The following is a 22,723-nucleotide window of genomic DNA, read 5'->3' on the forward strand; positions in this document are numbered from 1 at the left end:
GCTGCAAAGGTGGAAGGTGTTGAGACGCCGCTCTTGTCTGTAGTAGAGGCTCCAGGTCTCGCTACCGTAAAGCAGTGTGCTGAGGACGCAGGCCCAGTGGACTGCAACCTTGGTGTGCGTCATCAGCTTTCTGTTCTCCCAGACTCTCTTCGTCAGCCTGGCGAATGTTGAGGCTGTTCATCCGATCCATCTGTTGACCTCGGGGTCTAGGGAGAGGCTGTCTGTGATGGTGGAGCCAAGGTATGTAAACTCGTGAACTGCCTCCAGCTCGTAGTTGTTGATGGTAATGGCAGGGGGGTGCTCAACCCTTTGACCCAACAGGTTGGTCTTCTTCAGGCTGATGGTCAAGCTGAAGTCCTGGCAGGCTCTTGAGGAGCTGTCCATGAGGCATTGCAGTTGCTCTTCAGAGTGTGTTGCCAGTGCCGCGTCATCTGCAAACGACATGTCCCTGATCAGTACTCCACGAACCTTGGTTTTCACCCTCAGCCGGGACAGACTGAACAGCCTCCCGTCCGATCTGGTGTGGAGGTAGACACCATCAGTTGATGTTCCAAAGGCGTGCTTCAGCATGACTACGAAGAAGATGCCAAATAGGGTGGGGGCAAGCACACAGCCTACTTCACAACCGCCGCGGATGTTGAAGGCCTCCAAAGAAGAGCCGTGGAACTCAAAGACACCCTTCATGTCTGTGTGGAATGACTGAACTATCCTGAGGAGCCTCAGAGGACAACCAATCCTGGTGAGGATTTTGAACAGGCCGTCTCTGCTCACAAGGTCAAAGGCCTTTGTGAGGTCAATGAAAGCGACGTCTTTGCTCTCTGCATTTCTCGTGTAGCTGTCAAAGGGAGAAGATCATGTCAATGGTGGAGCGTTCCGACCTGAAACCACACTGAGACTCGGGATATACCCTTTTGGCTATTTTCTGCAGTCTGTTCAGGACCACGCGGGCGAAGACCTTCCCAACGATGCTCAACAAGGAGTTTCCCCTGTAGTTGTTACAGTCGCTTCTGTCCCCTTTGTTCTTACATATGGTGACAATGTTGCAGTCTCTCATGTCTTGCGGCACTGCTCCCTCTGTCCAGCAGTGGCACAGTAGTTCGTGCAGGTTGATTAGCAGGACATCCTTTACACATCTGATGGCCTCTGGTAGAATGCCATCCAATCCTGGTGCCTTCCCAGTGGGCAGGCTGTCGATGGCTTTACTCAGCTCTTCAGCAGTCGGCAATGCATCAAGTTCCTTCATGACAGGCAGGCATCCCACGGTGTCTAGCGCGCTGTCTGAGGTGCTGTTGTAGCCCCCCTGGCAAAGCCTCAGGGTCGCTCGGCTCGCTGTCGTCTAGGGAAACAGCCCTCGGCCCTGCCAAACTGGGTAATTAGTTTGTGTGGATGCTGTGTGATGTACCCCACCCCGCCCAAATAACAGACAATACACCAGATACGATTAAATGATTTACAGTTTATAGATATTACTGGAACTATATAATTAATAGAGATAAAATATAAAAGGAAGGTAAAAGGCACCACACTTACCAAAGTTCAATCTCTTCATGTACAAACAGTTGGAGCTTGGAACCTTCCTTCTTCACTCTGCGATCCCCTTGGACCACCTCGACCTGCTGCCTGGGACCAACAACGGTGATCGACCAGACGCTCCACACGAGTCCATCTCCATCTCCTCTCCTCGCCGAACATCCTGGATCTCAGACTGCTGCTCGGGGTCCGACCCCGTTAGCCGACTCACAGCACCTTGTCCATCTCAGCTCTCTCTTTCTGTCTCTCTCTCGTGCCTTCTGCCCCAAAACCCGCGCATCACAATAACTTACAGACACACTAGAAAGAGTAACATCTATCCCAATTGGTTCGTTTTCTCTCTTATCATTAATCTAACCCAAACAAACTGCTAGCGCAATAACTTTCTCAGCATTTAACATAACAAAGAAGCCATCTCAAGTATAACATAACAAAGAAGCCATTTTAATTAGCCTATGCAGTAACATAAAAGAAGAAACCCTTTACACTGTTTTCTCTGGAGAAGAGTTCAGAGTAATGCTCCACGCATCTCTCCATCTGCTTGCCTTTGTCATCGATGGTCTCGCCTGTGATGGTTTTCAATGGTGCTGTCTTGCTCTGGGTTGGCCCAATGGCGTTCTTGATCCCCTCGTACACTCCATGGATGTTGCCTGTGTCAAATGATGACTGAATACTTTTGCATAGTTGTAGCCAGTAGTCATTTGCACAGCATCTGGCTGTTTCCTGGGCCTTGCTTCTTGCTGTCCTTAGCGCTTACAGTGTAACCTGGGTGGGGTGGCATTTGTGCTCTAGTAGTGCAACACACTTTCCCTCAATGACAGCGGTGAGCTTATCTGAGGTCGCTAAATTTAATGTATTGCACTGTACTGCTGCTGTAAAACAACAGATCTGATGAAACAAGTCAGTAATAATAAATCTGATTCTGTCACATGGGAAACACAGCGGCCAACTTGCATATAGCAAGTTCCAACAAACAGCAATGCAATGACGTGCAAATAATCTGCTTCTATGACAGAATAATTGTAACCCTAGAGCATCCTACTGCTGTGAAAAAATAACACTTTGGTATCCTGTCCCGTAATCCAGCTGGAGAGACAGAACTGAAGGATGCCCCGATAGTGGAGGTTGGTATGAGGGAAACACTGCACTGCCAGTCAATAGTTCTGAGGAGGCACTGCACTGCCAGAGAAAACATGCTGAGATAGTACGGCCTTGGCAGATGGTGGTATTGAATGAGCTTTGCCGTGATGGAGGCAGATATAAGGGAGTCTTACAATCAGAAGGAGCTGGACAATCAAAGGAGTCATACTGAGCGATCACTATGTGGTATATTTGTGTATAAATCTGTAAATAAATCAAACATGCCTGTGATATAATGGCATCATAATTTGTGTGATGTGAGCACGTTAGTTATGGGCAGTTTGTAATCAAGTGTGCACTCGTTTGGCAGTTTCTTCAGCCTCCCAGAAATGATGCTAGATAATAACTAATGGGTCTGCATAAAGCACATAAACTACCCCATTCTCAGCGAGGCGAGTCAAAACGACTGATGCACATCAGCTTCTGAAGAGTAAACAATGATTTGAAGTAACTTACTGAAGCACCTATTAACTCATTAACTTATTGAAGTGACTCAGTAACCTAGCAGTTAGCATAATTGATCAGCAATCACCAATTCGATTCACACCACTGTCAGTAAGGAGTATACACATTCTTCCCATGACTGTGTGGGTTTTCTCCAGTTTCCACCCATTTTCCAAAGATGTAGGGTTGGGGTTAGTGAGCTGTGGGCATGCTGCGTTGACACCAGAAGTGTAGTGACATTTGCAGGCCTTCCCTATAATTCTTAGACTGTGTCGGCCATTGATGCAAAACAATGCGCTTCTTAAGACCATAAGACAGTAAGACAAAGGAGTAGAACTAGACCTTTCAGCCATCAAATCTGTTCCACAATTCAATCTTGCTGATTTATTATCCCTCTCAAGCCCAATCTACTGCTTTCTTCTCATAACCTTTAACACCCTTACTAATCAAGAACCTAGCAACCTCTGTTTTAAACTTATCCAATGACTTGGCCTCCACAGCTGTCTGTGGCAATAATTCCACAGATTCACCACCCTCTGACAAAAGAATTTCCTCCTCACCTCTGTTCTAAATGTCCCTCTATTCTGAGGATGGGCCCTCTGGTCCTAGATTCCACCAATATAGGAAACATCCTCTCCACATCCAATCTATCTTGACAATCGATTATTTGATAGTTTTTTTTTAAAACTCCGGCGAGTACAGGTCCAGCGCCATCAAATGCTCCTCATAAATTGACCTTTTCATTCCCAGGATTATTCATGTGAACTAGCTCTGGACTCTCTCTATTGCCAGCACATCCTTTCTTAGTATATGTTTCGATGTACACATGATAAATAGAGCTAATCTTTATCCTTTATCTTTTTCACCAGCTGGATACTGCTGATCAAATACCTTAATAACAGTAGAGCGAATGACTCAGTTGTCAAACTTCACTTGGGTGCATTCTGGGCCAGCAATCATCCATAGGCAATGGAAATTGAGAGGGAGGAAACAAAAAGGCAGAAACACTGAAGGAGAACAATTAGCACACGGGTGAGCTTAGAGGAGAGAAGCCCTTGAGTACAGCAGCATCATCGTTAAGACAGGATGCAGAAAAAGATATCTGCCCATCCATTTTGTCTATGTAAGCGAATAGGGTGTTTTTTTGATTTGAGTAAATGAGTTTTCACAGCATATATGGAAAAGATGGAAATATTCTTCATGGCTAATTTTCTTCATGAAGAATCACATTGGCAATCAACAGACTCTGAATACTAATTTGAGACTGCATATTGATGAAGTATGGCTCTGAGACCAATCTGGTAAACCTACAGAAAGTCAAAGATGTTCCATTCACAGAACAAATTGGAAAATGATTTCAATCCAGTTCCATTTGAAATAGAGAGTTATAAGTTCAACATGAGCAATCAATAAGCAGAAGTTACAGTCAGCATGATATTGTTTCATTAAAGGATTTGTCAAGACTTTGCAAGTTCGGCAAATACATAAACCATGTGCTGAATGATAGATTTGTGTAGGCTTAAGTGATGTCTGGATTTGGTCCAAACTGTTCAGCACATAAAGTCTTACATTTGATTTGTGTTGCAAGATGGCACTCCTGGTGGAAACAGCGCAAAAAAAAGATTCAAAGAATTCATCCACGACGAGGCACAAACATAATTAGATTGTAGCACTGAAATCCCAATGGCTGAAAGAATGTCAACTACACAGGAGGGCAAGTGGCACAAATTCATAATAACTCTCACAAAATGCTGGAGGAACTCAGCAGGTCATGCAGAATCTTCGGAGAGGAATAAACAGTCGGCGTTTTAGGCTGAAACCTTTCACCGGAACTGACAAAAATTCTTGCTAGATATACCATGGCAGCCAATCATTACACATACATTTCGGATGTCAATGCTATATGAGTGAGAGGGAGAAGAATATAATGTTAGTATGTTGGCCTAATCCACAGTAATTAACCAAAATGTTCATCCCTGTAAATTTTGCCAGCAGAAAAATACAGTGAACCTGTGTAATATTGAATGTGATTTATCTAGAGCAGAACTAGGCTTGCAGCATCTCATGGAACTGACAGGGAGCAGGAGCGTTTCAAGATAAATGTCGAAGAAATGCCCAGACTCTGGTCGTGTAAGGTAATACAGCAAGGGTTCAACCATCACAGCTAAAGATTCATATCACAGGAAGGAGAGTTGGTCATTTAGAAATTAATCCTAAAATCCATCAGTTTTGTTCTGTAAATGTAGTAGAACTCTGATAATTTTATATTCAATTATTCAGAAACCTTGATGGTTTGGCATTTGTCTCACCAGGTGTTGCTTCCTGTGCTCCTTTTAAACTCATTAGGGCCTTGTTTCAATCACTTACTTTAAACACACTCCTTTTTAAAAACAAAACTGGGCTGTATTTCCCAGGTTCCCTTTAAACCAGGGGTTCCCAATCTTTTCTTTTGCCACGGACCCATATCATTAACCGAGTTGGAACCCCTTCTTCAAATATACCTGAGCCCTGTTTGCTGAGCTCTCTTTGAACACTCTCTCAACTTGTTTCTATACTTCCTTTAAGCCCACCAGATTCACAGGAAAATGTGTTATGCTACTATATAATATCTCAAAAAAGTAAATTAAAAGTGTCGTGGTGTATTAAAAATCCAGTCGTCCAGAAAATTTGCCAGTGTAGCACAACCAAGCATCCGAGGATGCTGGATAATTGAAGTTTTACTATAACAACATTCTCAGTGGAAACAAGAAAATGTTTTTCATTTAAACAACGATGGCAAGTACCTCCTTGTTCATCCGCACATAATTCCATTCACTTATACTTAGCTTATGAGATGCAAAAACCATCAATTTTTAATGATCATGACAGAAAATTCCATAATTTGAGGCATTACATAATAACCTCTCTGCCCTCATTGTGCATCAATGAATCAATAAGCATTTATTGTTTGAACTGCCTTCTCTTTGTTGATCATCGTTTTCCATCCACATTCTTCATTCTTGTTAAGTATCCAGTGCAGGAGTGCAAGAAGTATTAGTAAGTCTGATTAATATTTGGAGTAATATTGAACCAAGCCTTAAAGAGATCTGTGCTCTGTCATATCTTTTGTTTGGTTTGTCATTTTAATTAAACTCATCTTTTTCCCTGTCAGCTTGCAATCCATCTTTCGACTGAGGTAGACAACATCTGTTTGAGCAAAAGAGTCTTTAATTTGTTTATGTTTCACATTACGGTGAGGTACTGTAGATATTTGGGAATCTTTTCTAAGATATTAAGATTATATTCCTCAGTGGAAGTAGCAAGAAGGAGAATGTCCTGGTCACATAATCAATCATCTGTACCTCGTGGCTCCTGTTTATTGTCTTGTTAAATAATAAGATTATATCCTTTCAAGGATCTCCCATTTTATCTTGTGATATATGCCAATCTACTATGTCAGTTATACAGTATTAGAAAAGTATAGCACATCTAGTCCACGCCAAACTATTTAAGCTGCCTAGTCCCATCGACCTGCACCTGGACCATAGCCCTCCATTACCCTCCTATTCATGTATCAATCCAAACCTCCCTTAAACATTGAAATCGAGCTTACATGCACCACTTGTGCTGGCAGCTCGTTCCATACTCTCACAACCCTCTGAGTGAAGATGCTTCCCCTCATGTTCCCCTTAAACTTTTAACACATGGCCTCTAGTTGTAGTCCTACCCAACTTTAGTGTCAAATGCCTGCTTGCATTTACCCTCAGCCCTCGGAATTTTGTATACCTCTATCAAATCTCCCCTCAATTTTCTACGTCCAAGGAATAAAATCCGAACCTATTTAATCTTTCCTCGTAACTCAGGTCCTCCAGTCCCGGCAACGTCCTCATAAATTTTCTCAGTACTCTTTCAATCTTATTTATATCTTTCCTGTAGGTAGGTGCCCAAAACTGCACACAATACTCCAAATTAGGGCTCATCAACATCTTATACAACTTTTCAACATAACATCCCAACTCCTATACTCAATACTTTAGGAAGGCCAATGTGCCAAAAGCTTTCTTTGCAATCCTATCTTCCTGTGCTGCCACTTTCAATGAATTATGGACATTAATTCCCAGATCCCTTTGTTCTCACTCACTTCTCAGTGCCCACCTGTTCACTGAGTCAGACCTAGCATGGTTGGTCCTACTGCAGTGCAGCACCTCGCACTTGTCTGAATTAAATTCCATTTGCTATTTCACAGCCCATTTTTCCAACTGGTACAGATCCTGCTGCAAGCTTTGATAGTCTTCCACATTGTCTACTACACTCCCAATTTGGTGTCATCCACAAATCTGCTGATCCAGTTAACCACATTATCATCCAGATCATCAATACTGATGACAAACAACAATGGACTCAGCACCAATTCCTACAGCACTCCACTAGTCACAGGCCTCCAGTCAGAGAGGCAACAATTTACTACCATTCTTTGAGTTCTCTCACAAAACGAATGTCTAATCCAATTTACTACCTCACCTTGAATTCTGAGCAACTGAACCTTCTTGTCCAAACTCCCATGAGGGACATTGTCAAATGCCTTGCTAAAGTCCATGTGGACGCCTTGTTTTCATCAACGTCCCTGGTAACATCCTCGAAAAACTCTAGAAGATTGGTTAGACGTGACCTACCACGCACGAAACTATGCTGACTATCCCTAACTATCCCTGTCTATCAAAATAAACATATATCCGATCCCTACGAATACCTTTCAATAACTTTCCCACTACTGATATCAGGCATAACAGCCTATAATTTCCTGGTTTATTCTTAGAGCCATTCTTAAACAGTGTACCAACTTTAGCTGTCCTCCAAACCTCTGGTACCTCACCTGCCACTAAGGATGATTGAAATATCTCTGCTAGGGCCCCTGCAAATTCTGCACTTGCCTCCCACAGGTTCCGAGGGAACACCTTGTCAGGCCCTGGGGATTTATCCACCCTAATTTGCTTCAAGACAGCAAACACCTCCTCCTTTGTAATTGGTACAGTGCCCTGACCTCAGGGCTGCTTTGCCTCATTTCTATAGACTCTGTGTTTATCTCCCAAGTAAATACAGATGCAAAAATTCCATTTAAGATCTCCCCCATCTGTTTTGGCTCCACATATTGATAACCATTCTGATCTTCCAGAGGACCAAATTTGTGCCTTGCAATCCTTTTGCTCTTAACATGTCTGTAGAATCCCTTAGGATTCTCCTTTACCTTGCTACCAGGGTAACCTCATGCCTTCTTTTAGTCCTCCTGATTTCTTCCTTAAGTGTTCTCTTGCACTTCTTATACTCCTGAAGTAACTCATTTGTTCCTGCTATGTATTTCCTTTCCTTTCTTAACCAGGACGTCAATATCTCCTGAAAACCCAAAGTTCCCTACACCTGTTATCCTTACCTTTTATTCTGACAGGCACAAGCTTTCTACTCCCAAAATTTCATGTTGGAAGGCCTCCTATGCACCAAGTACACCCTTGCCAGAAAACAGCCCATCCCAATCCACAATTGCCAGATTCTTTCTGATGCCAACAAAACAGGCCGTACTCCAATTTAGAATCTCAACCTGCAGACCAGACCTATCTTTTTCTGATATTTACTTTGAAACTAATGGCATCATGATCACGAGATGCAAAGTGTTCCCTCATACAAACTTCTGTCACTTGTCCTGTTCCATTTACTAATAGAAGATTGCACACTGTCTCATTGGGAACTTTATATCTTAATTAAGGAAATTTCGCTGAACACATTTAACAAATTCTTCCCTGTCTAGCTGCTTTACAGTATTGGAATCCCAGTCAATATGTGGAAAGTTAAAATCACCTACTATAACAACTTTATGTTTCTTGCAACAGTTTGCAATCCCTCTACAAATTTGTTCCTCTAAACCCATGGACTATTGGGTGGTCTTTAATGTTATCCCATTCATGTGGTCACCTTTCTTATTCCTCAGTTCCCCCCATAATGCCTCATTAGACAAGTTCTCCAGTCTAGCCTGACTGAGCACTGCTGTGACATATTCCTTCACTAGTAACACCAATCCTCCCCCGTTAATCCCTACCACACTGTCGTGCCTGAATCCATGGAATTCTGCAGTATAGGGTTTCCTGTCCTGCCACCTCCTGTAATCAAGTCTCACCAAAGGCTACAATATCATATTCTATATGTTGATCCATGTCCTGAGCTTATCTTCCTTTCCTTCAATACTTCTTGCACTGAAATATACGCAGCTCAGAACATTAGTCACACCATGCTCAAAATTTTGATTCTGACTTTCTCTGAGGTCTTCGGGACATCAGTCTCCACAATCTCTCCACTACCTGTTCTGGCATTCTGGTTCCCATCCCCCTACAACTCTGGTTTAACACCCTTCCCCCCCCCATCCCCCATGCAGCACTAGCAAACCTTCCTGATAGGATACTAGTCTGCTTCTAGTTCAGGTGCAAACCGTCTCTTCTATATGGGTCCCACCTTCCCAGGAAGAGAGTCCAATGATCCAAAAACCTTATGGCCTCCCTCCTATACCAACTCCTAAACCACATATTAAACTATATGGTTTTCCTATTTTGACCTCACTAGCATGTGGCACAGGTAGCAATGCTAATATCACAGCCCCGGAGGTCCTGCCCTTTAACAGCACTTGACTCTCTGAAATCACTTTACAGAACCTCGTCACTCTTCCTATCCATATTATTGGTACCTAGATGGACCACGGCCTGTGGCTGCTCACCCTCCCAATTAAGAAAGCTGAGGACTCAATCCGGAGATGTCCCAGACCCTGGCACCTGGGAGGCAACGTACCATCTGGGAATCTCATTCTTGTCCAACAACCTCCTTTCTGTTTCCCAAGCTAATGAATCCCCTATCACCACAGCTCATCTCTTCGTTGCTCCCTCCTCCCCCCAAGTCACAGATTCAGACTCAGTGCCAGAGACCTGACTGTTGTGACTTTCCTCTGCTAGGTCAAACCACAACCCCCACCCCCCCAACAACCCACAACATATCCTTAATAGTATACCCGTAGTGTGGGGGGTGGCCACGGGGGAACTCGGCACTAGTTATTTAACCCCTTTTCCCTTCCTGAATGTCACTCAGTCTCCTGTGTCCTGCACCTTGGGTGTAACTACCTCTCTGTATGATCTATCTATCACCCCCTCAACCTCCTGAGTGATTCAGAATTAATCCAGTTCCAGCTCTAACATCTTAACACAGAGTGTTAGAAGCTGCAGCTGAATGCACTTCTCACAGGTGAAGTCATCAAGGACACCGGAGGTCTCCCTGCCTTCCCACATCCCACAAGGGGAGCATTCACCTATCCTGCCTGGTATCCTTACTGTTCTATCTGTGCAAATATAACAGAATCAGAATCAGGTTTACTATCTGAATGGGCATCTGATGTGAAATTTGTTAACTTAGCAGCAGCAGTTCAATGCAATACATAATCTAGCAGAGAGAGAAAAATAATAATAAATAAAATAAAACATAATAATAAACAAGTAAATCAATTACATTATATCAAATAGATTTTTAAAATATGCAGAAACAGAAATACTGTATATTTAAAAACTGAGGTAGTGTCCAAATCTTCAATGTCCATTTAGAAATCGGACGGCAGAGGGGAAGAAGCTGTTCCTGAATCACTGACTGTCTGCCTTCAGGCTTCTGTACCTCCTACCTTATGGTAACAGTGAGAAAAGGGCATGCCCTGGGTGCTGAAGGTCTTTAATAATGGACGCTGCCTTTCTGAGACACCGCTTCCTAAAGATGTCCTGGGTACTTTGTAGGCTAGTGTCCAAGATGGAGCTGACTAGATTTACAACCTTCGGCAGTTTCTTTCAGTCCTGTGCAGTAGCTCCTCCATACCAGACAGTGGTGCAGCCTGTCATAATGCTCTCCGCCGTATAACTGTAAAAGTTTTTGAGTGTTTTTGTTGACGTGCCAAATTTCTTCAAACTCTGAATAAAGCCACTGCCTTGCCTTCTTTATGACTACATCAATATGTTGGGACCAGGTTAGACCCTCAGAGATCTTGACACCCAGGAACTTGAAGTTGCTCACTCTCTCCACTTGATCCCTCTATGAGGATTGGTATGTGCTCCTTCACCTTAACTTCCTGAAGTCCACAATCAGCCCTTTCATCTTACTGACGTTGAATGCCAGGTTGTTACTGTGGCACCATTCCAGTAGTTGGCATATCTCACTCCTGTGGCCCCTCTCATCACCACCTGAGATTCTACCAACAATGGTTGTATCGTCAGTAAATTTGTAGGTGGCATTTGAGCTATGCCTAGCCACACAGTCATGTGTATACAGAGAGTAGAGCAGTGGGCTAAGCACACACCCCTGAGAGGTGTGCCAGTGTTGATCGAGGAGGATATGTTATCACCAATCTGCACAGACTGTGGTCTTCCGGTTAGGAAGTCGAAGATCCAATTGTAGAGGGAGGTTCAGAGGCCCAGATTCAGCAATTTCTCGATCAGGATTGTGGGAATGATGGTATTAAATACTGAGCTATAGTCAATGAACAGCATCCTGACCTAGGTGTTTGTGTTGTCTAGGTGGTCTAAAGCCATGGAGAGTCATGGAGGCTGCATCTGCCGTTGACCTATTGTGACAATAGGCGAATTGCAATGAGTCCAGGTCCTTGCTGGGGCAGGAGTTCAGTCTAGTCATAACCAACCTCTCAAAACATTTCATCACTGTCGATGTGAGTGCTGCCATGTGATAGTCATTAAGGCAGCCCACATTAATTTTAAACACAAAATAATCTGCAGATGCTGGGGTCAAAGCAACACTCACAACACGCTGGAGGAACCAACAGGTCGGGCAGCATCTGTGGAACCAATCAGTCAACTTTTCGGTCCGGAACCCTTTGTCCGAAACATCGACTGATCATTTCCACGGATGCTGCCTGACCTGCTGAGTTCCTCCAGCGCGTTGTGAGTGTTGCCACATTATTTTTCTTAGGCACTGGTATAATTATTGCCTTTTTGAAGCAAGTGGGAACTTCTGTCCGTAGCAGCGAGAGGTTGAAAAAGTCCTTGAATACTCCCGCTAGCAGGTTGGCACGAGTTTTCAGAGCCTTCCCAAGTACTCCATTGGGACCTTCTGCCTTGCGAGGGTTCACTCTCTTTAAAGACAGTCTAACATTGGCCTCTGAGACAGAGATCACAGGTGCAGCAGAGATCTTCACAGCTGTAGTTGTGTTCCCTTTTTCAAAGCGTGCATAGAAGGCATTGAGTTCATCTGGTAGTGAAGCATTGCTGCCATTCATACTATTGGGTTTCGCTTTGTAGGAAACAATGTCTTGCAGACTCTGCCAGAGTTGCTGCGCATCTGATATCACCTCCAACCTCATTCGAAATTGTGTCTTAGTGCTTGAAATAGCCCTCCGCAAATCATACCTGGTTTTCTGGTACAGGCCTGGGTTGCCAGACTTGAATGCCACAGATCTTGCCTTCAGCAGATGACGTACCTCCTGGTTCATCCATGGCTTTTGCTTTGGGAATGTACAGTAAATCTTTGTAGGCACATGTTCATCCACACAGGTTTTAATGAAGTTGGTAACAACTGCAGCATACTCGTCCAGATTCCAAGATGAATCCCTGAACACAGTCCAGTCCACCAATTCAAAGCAGTCCTGTAGTCACTCCTGTGCTTCCCTTATCCAAACCTTCTTGGTCCTCACTGCGGTGCTGCAGTCTTCAGTCTCTGCCTATACTCAGGAGTAGAAGTACAGCCAGGTGATCAGACTTGCCGAAGTGATGGCGTGGAATAGCACGGTAGACATCCTTGATGGTGGTGTAGCAATGGTCCAGTGTGTTGTTTCCTCTGGTGCAAGCCATCTGTTGATGGTAATTGCTTAGTGATTTTTTCAGACTGGCCTTGTTAAAATCTCCCAAAATGATGGTGAAGGCATTAGGGTGACAATAAACAAACTTGGGAAGAGGAAAGAAAAATCTACCAATAGCGATTCGTCTTCTCGAACTCAAGCCTTTTCTTTGCTGAAGCCTCGAAGCTCTAAAGCTTCAAATAACCACTCTACACTGTATTTTGATTTTGATCGTTGATTGGCTGCTGTTCTGTGGTTGCTCATTATACCATCACCCTGTTGTTATGAATATTTTCAGCTGTATTGATAGCCACAGAGTCAATCTTTTAATCTACCATCCACGGAATGCACAATCATAACAATTACATTCAAAAACATCGACTTTCACCAAGGCCTTTTGATTATTCATTGTTTATATACAAACGTTTGTACTTTGCAATTCATAACAGTTTAACTGCCTACATTTACAAATATATTTTTCAGTGCTATTCATACAGTGATAAAACGTGGTAAGTTGCCAGAAGTTATACAAGGCATTTTTCAAAGTTGCCTTGTTTAAACACTTGTGTCTATGCAACTGATAGTGAACTGCTTGTTGAATGCATTATCACACCAGCAGATGAACAGGATTCACTCAGGTTCTGTAATAGTCCATTTGTGCTCGTTATTTTTGGTTTCATCTCTTGGATCAGGGACGTTGAGGCCAGGATACACAGCAAAATTGTCAATCAACTAGCAGTGAAATATGCCAATATAAACTGACACGAAGGATCGGTAAGGAAGAGGCTGAAGCTACGTGTGCAATGCAACCACATTGATAAAAAAATTTAAGTTGTGTTCATCCTTGCAACAAACTTTTACTCAACACATGTTGAATTTCAGCTTTCCTTATTAAAACAAAACATGCTTTCTCCTTCTCCCACAATGTATTTCCATTACCATCACTTGCTTAGTGGGTATCTTAATGAAGACAGAATAAAAAAAAGTTAGTGAATATCGAGCAAGCACCAATTATCCAACTTCATAATCACAGCATGTGGAAATAAACTTTGAAAGACATTTGTCCTACATAGACCTGCACGAGAGATATTTCATTGTGTTCAATGGTTCTAATGTGAATGCTTTATGACAAGCATTACAACATATTCTGGGCTGTATAATGCAAATAACATATTTCAAGTAATGATGACTCAGAGTACAAGACGGAGATAGAGAGCTTAATAACATAGTGTCAAAACAACACTCTTTCCCTCAATGTCAGCAAAAAAAAAAGAGCTGGTCATGGACTTCTGGAAGTTAGGAGTTGCATGTACTTCTGTACACATCAACAGTGCTGCAGCTGAGAGAGCTGAGAGCTTCAGGTTCCTAGGAGAGAGAACATCAACAATAGCCTGGTCCTGGTCCAACCACATAGATGTCACAGCCAAGAAAAAAGATCAACAATGTCCCTAGCTCCTCAGGAGGCCAAATAAACTTTACTTGTCCTTACCAATTTTTTTTATCAATGCACCATAGAAAACATCCTATCTGGATGCATGAAGGCTAAGTAAAGCAACTTTTCTGCACGTCATGTCAAGAAACTACAGGGAGTTGTGAACACAATTCAGCATAGCATAGAAACCACCCTCCCCTCCATTGACTCTGGCTATACTTCTTGTTGCCTCAGTAAAGCAGCCAGCATAATCAGCGATCCCACCCACCCCTGCATCTTCGCTCTTCTCCCCTCTTCAACTGGGCAGAAGCTTGAAAGTAGGTATCAGGCTCAAGGGAAGTTCTACCTACACCACAATTTAACATGATTAAATAGTTCCCTAGTATGATAAGTTTGGATCTCAACTTCACAATCTACCTCTTTATGATCTTGGACCTTAAAATTTACCTGGGCTGCACTTCCTCTGTCGCTGTTACACTTTTTCTACATTGTTATTGTTTTACCTTGCTCTACACCACTGCATTGTGAAATGATCTGACCTGTATGAACAGTATGCAAGACAAACTTTTCACTATCTCAGTGCATGTGACAATAAAAAAATAAATTCTGATTTCAATTCCAAACCAATGCCATCCAGGACAAAGCAACCTGCTTGACTGTCATTCTATCATCTGCCTTATTTCTCTACAACCAGTGCATTGTGACCCCAGCATGTACCACATACAAAATATCCTGCAGATACACATTCAGACTATTCCCTCAATAATTCTCAGGCCTGTGTTCTCTACCACCAAGGGCAGCATGCCCATGGAGCATCACCATCTGCCAGTTCCCTTCCCAGTCACATGTCATTATGACTCAGAGGATGAGAGGTGGCCTGATAAAGATGTATAAGAAGATGAGAAGCATTGTTCGTGTGGGTAGTCAGAGGCTTTTCCCCAGGGCTGAAATGGCTAAAACAAGAGGGCACAGTTTTAAGGTGCTTGGAAGTAGTGCAGAGAAGATGCCAGGGGTAATTTTTTTATGCAGAGAGTGGCGAGAGCTGGAATGCACCACCAGTGACGGTGGTGGAGGTGAATGCAATAGGGTCTTTTAAGAGACTCTTGGATAGGACATGGAGCTTAGAAAAATCGAAGGGTATGGGTAACCCTAGGTAATTTCTAAATTAAGTACGTGTTCAGCACAGCATTGTGGGCCAAAGGGCTTGTATTGTGCTGTAGGTTTTCTATGTTTCTATGTAAGTATATGATGGATTCTTTATCATCACTAGTTCCAAGTCCTGGACAGTCTTACATCAATACAGTGTGAGCAACTTCACTAGAAGGAACTGCAGTGGTTGAAAGAAGTGACTCATCACTAAGTGAGCAATTGTGATTGGACAATAAATGCTAGTAATGATCCAGATCCTAAATCCTAGATTAGGGTCCTAGATCCAGAAAACAAATGAATTAAAAAAGAAGTGAAATTATGAATGATGGAGAAGTTCTTGATGATGAAGTGTGGCTGTTGTGTGAGGTGGTGTACAGGAGCAACATGATGTTTGGGAGGGATTTTTGGAATGAGTGAGATCGATAGTGGCTCAGAATTTTTCGGAGTGGTGATTTTTCTAGTTTCACTGTTGCAAAATTAACCGGAATACTCAAACACAAACATTGTAGTGCAGCTAATGTCATAATCATCCAGGGCACCAGAAAGTTACCATATCAGTTATCCTTCAACAGATTGGGAGCTGAATAATCATTGGGCTGGGATTTACAAGCTGAGACAAAGTCATTTTGACAATGAACTTAACAAACTCTGTGGCATAGACTTCCCTTTCACTGACGTCTGCCATTATCAGGTGTCAATTCCTAGTATCTGGTTGTTCTGATGTGCCAGTCACAGAAATGTTTGGAATTTTATATTAGACAACGTTCATGTTGAAATTTGTGAAGTTGCAGTTGTTTACACAGTGTTACATTGAACTGAATATTTTTGGCCACTTTATTGTTGTAATTTATAATTTAAGTGATATATATTTAGTTGTTAGTTATTTGCCTCCAGGCCAGCAGATATCATAGTACTTTCAGAAGCTTATATTGAGTCACTGTCTGATCTTTCATAGGTGCCATTTTGGTTGATCTCTGAGAAGGTCGACAGGCTTAAAGAAAATAAATAAAATTCCTAAATATAAGTTCCCATAAGCACTATGATCCCTGCTAGATTGGCGGAGAACTACTAACCACCATAAATTATGCATTATGACAGTAAGGTGACGAAACTTCCTCAACAGCAATGCTTAGTCTACAACTTTTTTGCTGAGGAAGACCAAAGGAAAAGCTCCTCCTCAAAAAATAAACTGGTGCAAGGAAGGATGGAAAGTCTAAAAACTATCTGCTTTAAAAAGGAATAATAGTGAAAGAAAAGTGCCCACAATAGCCTTTCTAGCAGCATTTGATACTGCCTGGAAAGGGACATTGCAAAATATTGTTGCATTGCTTTGCTGTTAAGTGACATCGATGATGAACCTAAACTGAGGTTAGTGTAGTTGGAAACACTATGTACAGGTTAATGAAAAATCTCTTGGTCCAGAAAAGCACAATAATAAAGATCTAAAGAGTTAATAGAGTCATCGAAGAATCACTGTCATTCAAATCCAAATAAGATAACAGCAAGGTTTATGTTTGCATTTTAGGAAAACATAGCAGTAGCCAAGCATGTATTGAATGAAAGAATTTATCACAAGAGTAATTATAGCAATGCAGGCAAATGCTAAATGACAGGTTAGTGAGCAGAATCAATGACGACCAGAGTCAGAGGCGATGGCAATCAGAACCTGACCTTCGAGAATTTACAAAAAATTGCTCAAGCAGAGAAATCAGCAGGTTAAAAAAAACACAAGCAAGTTCAGCTGCTCTACGTATCAGCATGCATGGTGAGCAAGTGGCAAAGCCCAGTATTCTGAAGCAGTCCGAGTTTCATTTTAAAAAGCTAAACAATGCTGTTCCCACTGCGGGAACAAACATTTGCCACATGAACGCTGCTTCAAGCAATAAAAGTTGCTTATGTGGCTTGATAGGCTGCATCACCAAAGCTTCTAGAAATCCACATAAAGATGAGCACACAAAACAAAAGTTAAAAAATAACGTACCTAATATTTTCACCAATCTCCCCACATATAGGAAGTGAAGTGCAGAGGGACTACTTGCAATGTTTCCTGAAAAAGGGGCTGAGTTAGTCAATGTCAAATCACTGATTATTGGCATGAAAGGGAAGGACATTGATAGCATTTAAGCTTGATATTGAGTGCATTGTTATACTGAAGTACCAGACTGGAGAAGTAAATGGCTGGCCCAAAACACTCCACCTCAACTTAAATGTGAACATTTATTCTGATAAAAGAATTGAAGCTGAAGGTGTTGCTGAAGTGACAGTGGAGTATCTACAATAGGTTACCTAGAACATCACCTCTAGTTGCAGATATTGGCCAAACCTACTGGGAAACTGCTAGCTGAAGAAAATTCTCTTCGATTGGAGGAACATTCTTCACATTATGTTGGATGTGGCAGGGTCATTACAGAAATGTGTCAAAGTTAAAGTCAAGGTAAAATTTATTATCGAAGTACATATATGTTACAAAATGGTTGTTGTGATGCGGCTCATGTGGTAGTGTAGTGGGTAATGCTTGTCGCTCCCGCTTTCAGCTTCCACCACTGACGAGCAATTTTGTGAAAAGGAGAGCTAGATGTGTAAGTGTCTTCCTGCCAGCACACAGCCTCTCCAACATGTAGTGCCTCCTCATTGGCGACGCGTGCAACTGAACTCCTTTTAGACTCAGGCTGAACTACAGTGGACGGAGGAGTTCTGGTCCCTGCACACATAGCAGACAGACCACTGGCGTGTGGACATGCCCTGGTGCTCGTGAACCAGATCCCCAGCTATGGGTAAATACCCCCACTGCCTTGTGGGCAGCCTCAGGAGAGACGAAGGCTACAGTGTAAACCCAGACAGCAAATTCTGAGTGGAGCTGCTAAGGCGGCTGGACATCATTGAACATCCTTCTGGCAGCTTTTGCAGCCAAGATGATGCCAAAAGTATTGCTTCATAAGCTTTCCTTTAGACCACACAGGTGAGGCCAGGAGGGGGATCTTGACAACTGGGCATCTCAGGATCTCCATACCTTCCGCCCAGGTTAGTGATGATAATCATCACCCATTGTCCTTCGAGGCAGATGGATGCCAACCACCAACCTCCTATATGTTGCTATATGTTACAGCCTTGATATTCATTATCTGGCAGGCAATTGCAGGAAGATAAACAAACAAAATCACATTTATGAAAAACTATACATAAGCAAAGACTGACAAATGACCAATGTGTAAAAGAAGACAAATAGTACAAATAAAAAAATACTGAGAACATGAGTTGTAAGAAGTCCTTGAAAGTGCGTCTGTAAGTTGAGTTGTCTTGAGTTGAGGTGAGCAAGGTTATCCATGCCGGGTCAGGAGGCTGATGGTTGTAGGGTAATGACTGGTCCTGAACCTGGTGCTATGAGACCTAAGACTCCTGTACCTCCTGCAAAGTGTGGGGGACATGAGAAGATATTTGATTATGAGTTTGAGACATTGAAGGGTAACTAAGCCAATATTCATGTTGATCCTAACGCTCCACCAGATCTTCAAGATAAGGAGAGTGCTTTATGCAATGAAACCAAAACTGCAGGCAAAGATTGACAGTCTTCTCAGGGAGAATATAATTGAACTTCAAAGGTTCAATTTAATGTCAGAGAAATGTGAACAATATACATCCTGAAATGCTTTTTCTTTGCAAACATCCACGAAAACAGAGGAGTGCTCCAAAGACTGAATGACAGTTAAATGTAAGAACCCCAAAGATCCACCCAGCTCCCCTCCCTCCCATGTGTAAGCAGCAGTGAGTAACAATTCCCCCCTCTCCCCACCGGCAAAAAAAAACAAGCATCGGTACCGCCATCGAGCACTCAGCGTGAGCAAAGCAACAGCAAAGAGACAGACTTGCAGTTACCCCAAAGACTTCGTGTTTCACCTGGCATTCTCCATTCCACAGGTTCTCTCTCTCCCTAATAAGGGAGAAGGAGGTGTCTCCATTTTCCCAGCGAACAAACAACTCACTGGTTTACAATGTTAAAAGTCCGTTACATTGCTTTTTTCAAGCTCTGTGCCTGAAGATTGCAAAGATCCCAGGTCTTTGGACCCACAGCAGTAGATTTTCTGACTCCCCCGACAACTCATGGGTCTCCTGCCATGACATCAACCCTCGATCCGCCCGTCTCCAGAGCTCCGAGATCTTAGGCTTCCAAATCCGAGCCAGACTCTCAGGCCGAACCCCTGGCATGTCGGATAATGGCCAGTCCTGAAACCCCAAAAACGTGTCCTATTCCTGCAAAGAACCAAAGTCTGCATGTAACTCCAGGTCAAGGTCTTCAAAAGAACCCTGAAAGGGAAAAATAAAGATATTAAAGATGGAAATCAAGCTGTTTCCAAAGATGTAAGCAAACATGACGGGGTCCTGAATTACCCTTATGAACTGTGCTTTTGAAAAGAGAGAGAGAGAGAGAGATATTTAACACCGACATTTTGTTTTGAAAAGAGAGAGAGAAAGAAAGAGAGAGAGAGAGAGAGAGACAAAGACTAACTTTTAGACTGTCACTTTAAAGCATGAGAAGGAACTAACTAACTTTTGGATTTCTGCTGAGTTCGGAGGTCTTTCGAATCTAGATCTAGAGTTTTCTGTAATACTTCAAATAACTTATTGTGCTTCACTTTATCAAATGGTTTTGTGTAGTCGGTAAAACAAACAAACAAACCTTTTTGCACTTGAATAGCTCGTTCTGATAGTATCCTTAACATCAATATTGCGTTTCTTGTACCCTTGTCTTTCACAAAACCACATTGTTCTTTACCTAAACAACACATATCAAAGTTGCTGGTGAATGCAGCAGGCCAGGCAGCAACTTTGATGTGTGTTGCTTGAATTTCCAGGATCTGCAGAATTCCTGTTGTTTTGTTCTTTACTTATTTCAACTTGTACGTATCTTACTTTTAGCTCTTGTCATCAAAATTCTTAGAAGTATCTTGGTGATATGACTTATTAAACTTGTGGTCCTATGTAATTCACGTTCTATTGCTCCAGGTTTCTTAGCAAGAGTGATAAATACTGATTTTTTCATCTCTTCTGGTATTATTCCAGTCTCATAAATGTCATTGATTAAATCAGTAAGTTTTTTAATTTCATAATCTTCAAGGGCAATAATTTGTTCTATTACTAATTCATCAGGACCTGCTGCCTTTCCTTTCTTCAACTTATTTATTGCATTACGAACTTCAGATTTTAAAATACTTGGACCTTCAATGTTTTTTTTAATTTCTGGTTTTTCATCTTGATCGGCTTCAAACAATTCCTGAATATACTCAGTCCATCTGTTCATAATCGCATCTTTTTCCATGATAATGGTACCATCCTTTGCTTTCAAACATCCACCTGAAGAACAGAGGAGCTTTTTACCAGTGATATTCTTGATTTGTTGATGTAACCTTTTTGGATCAGTAATAGGGATTCTTTCTATTTGCTCACATTCCTGGTTTAACCATTCTTCTTTGGCTTTTAACTTTTTTATCTAAGGACTTATATTCTATAGGATGTGCTTTCTTCCATCTTCTTTCTTCCATTAAATTTTTGATTTCATCTGTCATCCATTTATTCTTTGTGCTTTTTTCTTTTTTAGGAATCACTGACTTTGTTGATTCTACCAAGACATCCTTTAGAGAGTTAAATTTCATTTCTACATGATTGCTATCATCTTCAACATTTTTTTAAGTTTTACTTTTACATGACATACTACTGGGCTATGGCCACTATTGCAGTCTGCACCTGGATATGTTCCGCATTGAGTCACTAAGTTTCTAAATCTTTAGTTTATATACAATAGACAATAGACAATAGGTGCAGGAGTAGGCCATTCAGCCCTTCGAGCCAGCACCGCCATTCACTGTGATCATGGCTGATCATCCACAATCAGTATCCAGTTCCTGCCTTATCCTCATAACCTTTGATTCCGTTATCTTTAAGAGCTCTATCCATCTCTTTCTTGAAAGCATCCAGAGACTTGGCCTCCACAGCCTTCTGTGGCAGAGCACTCCATATATCCACCACTCTCTGGGCGAAAGAGTTTTTCCTCGACTCCATTCTAAATGGTCTACCCCTCATTCTTAAACTGTGGCCTCTGCTTCTGGACTCACCCATCAGCGGGAACATGCTTCCTGCCTCCAGCGTGTCCAATCCCTTAATAATCTTATATGTTTCAATAAGATCCCCTCTCAGCCTTCTAAATTCCAGAGTATACAAGCTCAATCGCTCCAATCTTTCGACATATGACAGTCCCGCCATCCCGGGAATTAACCTTGTGAACTTAAGCTGCACTCCCTCAATAGCAAGAATGTCCTTCCTCAAATTTGGAGACCAAAACTGCACACAGTACTCCAGGTGTGGTCTCACCAAGGGCCCTGTACAGCTGCAGAAGGACCTCTTTGCTCTTATACTCAATTCCCCTTGTTATGAAGGCCAGCATGCCATTAGCTTTCTTCACTGCCTGCTGTATTTGCATGCTTGCTTTCAGTGACTGATGTACAAGAACACCTAGATCTCGTTGTGCTTCCCCTTTTCCTAACTTGACTCCATTTAGATAATAATCTGCCTTCCCATTCTTACCACCAAAGTGGATAACCTCACATTTATCCACATTAAACTGCATCTGCCCACTCACCCAGCCTGTCCAAGTCACCCTGCATTCTCATAACATCCTCCTCACATTTCACACTGCCACCCAGCTATGTGCCATCGGCAAATTTGCTAATGTTACTTTTAATTCCCTCATCTAAATCATTAATATATATTGTAAACAGCTGCGGTCCCAGCACTGAACCCTGTGGTACCCCACTGGTCACCGCCTGCCATTCTGAAAGGGACCCGTTAATCGCTACTCTTTGCTTTCTGTCAGCCAGCCAATTTTCAATCCATGTCAGTACTCTGTCCCAGTAACATGTGCCCTAATTTTGCCCACTAATCTCCTATGTGGGACTTTATCAAAGGCTTTCTGAAAGTCCAGGTACACTACATCCACTGGCTCTCCCTTGTCCATTTTCATAGTTATATCCTCAAAAAATTCCAGAAGATTAGTCAAGCACGATTTCCCCTTCGGAAATCCATGCTGACTCAGACCAATCCTGTTACTACTATCCAGATGTGTCGTAATTTCATCTTTTATAATTAACTCCAGCATCTTTCCCACCACCGACGTCAGGCTAACCGGTCTATAATTCCTT

Source organism: Mobula birostris, chromosome 18 (assembly GCF_030028105.1).
Source record: "Mobula birostris isolate sMobBir1 chromosome 18, sMobBir1.hap1, whole genome shotgun sequence".
In the NCBI taxonomy this organism is placed as follows: domain Eukaryota; kingdom Metazoa; phylum Chordata; class Chondrichthyes; order Myliobatiformes; family Myliobatidae; genus Mobula; species Mobula birostris.